This window comes from Euphorbia lathyris, chromosome 7, assembly GCF_963576675.1.
Source record: "Euphorbia lathyris chromosome 7, ddEupLath1.1, whole genome shotgun sequence".
NCBI classification, from domain to species: domain Eukaryota; kingdom Viridiplantae; phylum Streptophyta; class Magnoliopsida; order Malpighiales; family Euphorbiaceae; genus Euphorbia; species Euphorbia lathyris.
Window position 1 is genome coordinate 27710942 of NC_088916.1, and position 5410 is coordinate 27716351.

At 35.0% G+C, this 5410-nt stretch overlaps 1 non-coding gene across 1 annotated transcript; it reads left to right on the plus strand.

The window, feature by feature from the left end:
* Nucleotides 1-4275: 4275 nt before the first annotated feature.
* LOC136201626 (small nucleolar RNA R71) lies at nt 4276-4382 on the plus strand. The gene has a single exon (XR_010673972.1). It is a non-coding gene; the product is annotated as a small nucleolar RNA R71 (small nucleolar RNA).
* Nucleotides 4383-5410: the final 1028 nt, after the last annotated feature.

Consider the following 5410-nt stretch of genomic DNA (forward strand, 5'->3'; position numbering starts at 1 on the left):
TTGTCGTAAATCAAAGTTAAGTTCCCTAATAGCCCAATAGGCTTTATGTTCTAATTCGACAGGCAAATGACATGCCTTTCCATACACTAAACGGTATGGAGTCATTCCTATTGGTGTTTTAAATGCAGTACGGTATGCCCATAACGCATTATTTAGTTTACAAGACCAATCTTTTCTTGAGGATGAAACTGTTTTCTCTAGAATCCATTTGAGTTCTCTATTTGATATCTCCGTCTGACCATTTGACTGAGGATGGTATGGCGTTGATACGCGGTGGCGTACTCCATATTTTTTCATAAGCGTTTCAAAACTTCGGTTTATAAAATGAGCACCACCATCACTAACGATGACTCTTGGACAACCAAATCTACAAAATATATCGTCAAGAAAATTAACGACAACTTTAGAATCGCTCGTCGGGGTTGCAATTGCTTCAACCCACTTTGAAACATAATCAACGGCAACTAATATGTAAGTTTTACCAAAAGAAGGGGGAAAAGGTCCCATGAAATCTATTCCCCACATATCGAAGACTTCAACTTCTAATATGGTTGTGAGGGGCATCTTATCTTTCCTTCCTAGATTTCCTATTCTTTGGCACTTATCACAACGAGTAATAAATGAACGGACGTCTTTAAACATCGTAGGCCAAAAGAAACCACATTCAAATATTCTAGCTGTTGTTTTGGTAGCTCCATTATGTCCTCCATAAGAGCTAGAATGGCATTCCGACATTATGGATTCATATTCATTTTCACCAACGCATCTCCTAATTATCCCGTCACCATAAGTTTTGAACAAAAAAGGATCTTCCCAAAAGTACTGTTTAATGTCAAAGAAAAATTTCTTCTTTTGGTGGAAATTTAATCCTTCTGGAACAATATTGGCTGCAAGATAATTAGCAATATCTGCATACCATGGTGACATGACGGTTTTCATTTGATAGAGATGTTCATCAGGGAAATCATCTCGTATACCGTTAGTTTCACCTATAGGACCGTTCTCATCTTCAAGTCTTGATAGATGATCGGCGACAAGGTTTTCAACTCCCTTTTTGTCTTTTATTTCTATATCAAATTCTTGTAACAATAAAACCCATCTAATTAGACGTGGTTTTGCATCCTTTTTAGCAAATAAATATCTTAATGTTGCATGATCAGTGTAAATAATAACTTTCGAACCTAACAAGTATGACCTAAACTTATCACATGCAAAAACTACAGCTAACATTTCTTTCTCAGTGGTGGTGTAGTTTAATTGTGCACCGGAAAGTGTGTGACTTGCATAATAAATGACATGAAGTTTCTTATCCTTCCTTTGTCCTAAAACACATCCGACAGCTAAGTCACTTGCATCACATATAATTTCAAATGGTAAATCCCAATCGGGTTTAGCAATAATAGGTGCACTGACTAAAGCTGTTTTTAATGTTTCGAAAGCTTTAACGCAATCTTCATTAAAATCGAAGGTGGAATCTTTCATGAGTAGATTAGTGAGTGGTTTGGAAATTACAGAAAAATTCTTAATAAATCTTCTGTAAAAACCGGCATGTCCTAAAAATGATCTTACTCCCTTAACAGTAGTTGGAGGGGGTAATTTCTTTATTACTGAAGTTTTTGCTCTATCTACTTCTAATCCTTTTTCAGATATTTTGTGACCTAAAACAATTCCTTCGTCAACCATGAAATGACATTTTTTCCAGTTTAATACCAAATTTGTTTCTTCACACCTAGACAAAACTTTATCCAAGTTTTCTAGGCACGAATCAAAAGAATCTCCATAAACTGAAAAATCGTCCATAAAAACTTCCATGATATCTTCAATGAAATCATTAAAAATTGCAGTCATACAACGTTGAAATGTTGCAGGTGTGTTACATAGACCAAAGGGCATTCTCCTATATGCAAATGTTCCGTTAGGACATGTGAATGTTGTTTTATCTTGGTCATCCGGGTAAATGTATATTTGAAAGAATCCGGAGTAACCATCTAGAAAATAGTAGAAAGCGTGACCAGCTATCCTTTCGATCATTTGATCAATGAAAGGAAGAGGAAAATGATCTTTCCTAGTTGCTTTATTTAAATTTCTATAATCTATACAAACCCTCCAACCAGTAGTGGTTCGTGTAGGTATTAATTCACCTTCTTCATTCCTTACAACAGTTATGCCTCCCTTTTTAGGTACACAATGGATTGGACTAACCCATTCACTATCCGCGATAGGGTAGATGATTCCATTGTCCAGAAGTTTAGTAATCTCATTTTTTACTACTTCTTTCATGTTTGGATTTAGGCGTCTTTGCCTATCCGCTTTAGGTGGCTTATCTTCTTCTAAGTGAATTCTGTGCATTACGATGCTCAGATTTATACCTTTTAAGTCTGAAATTTGCCAACCCATACTTCCTATCCTATTTCTAACAACTCCTTTCAATTTATCTTCTTGGACTTGTGTTAATTTGTTAGAGATAATAATAGGTAGAGAATCGCCTTCGCCTAAGAAAGCGTACCTCAAATGACTTGGTAATTCTTTAAGTTCTAATTTAGGTGGAACTATAATTGAAGGCGGAACTGGTCCATCTTCTCGAATCAAAGGTTCTGGGTCCTTATCTTCTAGTTCCTCACTCATTATAGGTTCTATTATTTCTTCTTTTTGAACAATGTCATTTACACATTCTTCAATTAAATCAAGTTTCATACAAGCGAAATCCTCCATAGGATATTTCATCGCTTGATTCATATCAAACTCAATCTTATCATCGCCTATTCTTAAAACTACTTTCCCTTCCGACACATCAACTAGAGCACGTCCCGTGTTCATGAACGGTCTACTAAAGATTAGCGGACAATTTACGTCATAAGCAAAATCTAAAATAACGAAATCGGTAGGAAAAATAATTTTGTCAACTTTAACTAAAACATCCTCAATTATACCGTATGGTCTTTTAGTGGTTTGATCCGCTAATTGCAAAACCATATTGGTACGTTTGATGTCTTCTTCTAAGCCTAACTTATTAAAAATAGATAATGGCATCAAGTTAATGCTTGCTCCTAAATCACAGAGACAACTGGGAAATTCAATATCTCCCAATTTACACGGAATGGTAAAACATCCGGGATCCTTGAGTTTTGTGGGCAAATTACTTGACACAATTGAACTATAATCTTCAGTTAGTGAATGGATGAAATTCCTTCCCAACTGATTTTCTTTGAAATTAAATCTTTGAAGAATTTACCATAATTGGGAATTTGCGTAATCGCATCCATAAACGTTAAATTAATATGCAAATTCTTAAGTTTGTCTAAAAATGTTAAAAGTTGTTTATCATAGTCCTTATTGCGGACTTTGTGTGGAAAAGGGGGTTTGGGTACAAAAGTTTTTGTACTAGAGTCAATTGGTGCATCTTTTTGTTTTAATGTATCTTCTTTGGGCTTCGATAAATCAATTCCAGGTAAGGTCAAATTTCCGGGCATTTCCGGGCCTAAGTAAATTTTCCCTGAACGAAGAGTGATAGTCTTAACATGCTCTTTCGGATTTTCTTCTGTATGGCTTGGAAGACTTCCCTCTTTACGGGATGAAATTGATTTAGCGAGTTGTCCAATTTGAATCTCCAAATTATGGATGCTAGATGATTGGTTTTTAATAAGCTGATCGAATTTATTCTCGATCCGTTTAAAACCATCGTCGTGATTACTTATTTTTCCAATCATAGCATCAATAAATTTGTCGATTTTAGAAGATAAAGTGCTAATCGTATCTCTTGATTGATTTTGATAATTAGTAGTACGATTTTGATTAGCATTAGCATTATTATTATCTCTCCAGTTAAAGTTAGGATGATTTCTCCATCCAAGATTATATGTATTGGAATAAGGGTTATTATTTTGGTTTTGCCCTTGGACAAAATTTACCTGTTCAATTTCACTCATACCTTCGTAATCCACATCTGTTTGGATTGGCTTACCAGTAGAATCACACGGTGCCATAAACCTATCAATTTTGTGCGATAAGGCAGAAAATTGGGCTTGCAACATCGCTACTGGATCAAGATTCATTATACCTTTAACTGATGATGTTGTTGAGGATGATGGTTTTGCTAATGGTACGTGTCCACGTTCCGCGGGCCACATACAGCTGTTGATTGCCATTTCCTCCAAAAGTTCTCTTGCTTGGGCAGATGTCTTCTTCATGAATAACCCTCCAGACATAGCGTCCAATGAACCTCTAGTTGTAGGATTTAGTCCATTGTAAAATGTTTGCATTAAAAGTTCGGTGGGCAATTGGTGGTGTGGGCATAAACGTTGAAGTTCTTTAAAACGTTCCCAAGCCTCATAAAGAGTTTCATTATCATTTTGAGAAAAAGATGTTAATTCTTTAATGACTCTTGCGGTTTTTGCTAAAGGAAAATTTTTTGATAAAAATGCTTGGGTTAATTGCTCCCAAGTCTCAATTGATGCGGCTGGCATAGAAGTTAACCATTCTTTGGCTCGATCCTTCAAAGTAAAAGGAAAAAGACGAAGTTTGATTGCTTCTGCAGTTACATCAGTAATTTTAAAAGTGTCACAAATTTCTAAGAAATTTGTCAAATGGGTATTAGGATTTTCGTTAGGTAACCCGTAACCCGTTACATTATTTTGCAACATATTAAGCAATGCAGGCTTAATTTCAAAATGATGTGCATTAATTTGGGGTCTAACTATACTGTTTGTTACACCGGCCACTCCTAGCCTAGCGTAATCCATAAGTGTGGCCATAACTTCTGGCTATGTAATTTTAGTTTTTATTGGGGTTTTGTTTTTCTTTTTCTTTTCTTTCTTGTTCTTTTTAAGAGTTCTTTCAATTTCTGGGTCAATAGGATCTGGTGACGTGCCTGAACTTCGAGAACTGCGCATGAACTTGAAATTTCGCACGAACCGAAACTACCTACAAAACAGAATTTGAAAAATAAATATGTTAGTAATTGAAAATAAATAAAATATAAAAGTTTGAATAAGTATGAATAAACCTAGATTCGTAATAAAACACGAAAAATTTAAAATTGTGTCAAAAATTTTGGCGTTCCCCGGCAACGGCGCCAAAAACTTGTTGAGCGATTTCTGCAAGTGCACGGTATACGCTTGTAGTAATAAAAGATATCGATCCCAAAGGGAACGTTTTTTAAACAAAACTTATTTATAATCGGTTAAATTTGCTTTTAGGTTTATGATATGGAAAAATCGTTTAATCGGTTTTGGTTTTGAAATTGCTAGAATGAGAATTAGATTAGATTATGAAAACGTTAGAAAATATTCTGATTTAAGAATGAATTTGCAAGATAGGAACTTTTAGTACTTTTAGAAAAGTAAACAGATGTATTTGTTTGCATTAAGCAAAGAAAGCAACTTTAAACTTTGTACGAATTATAAAGATGAAA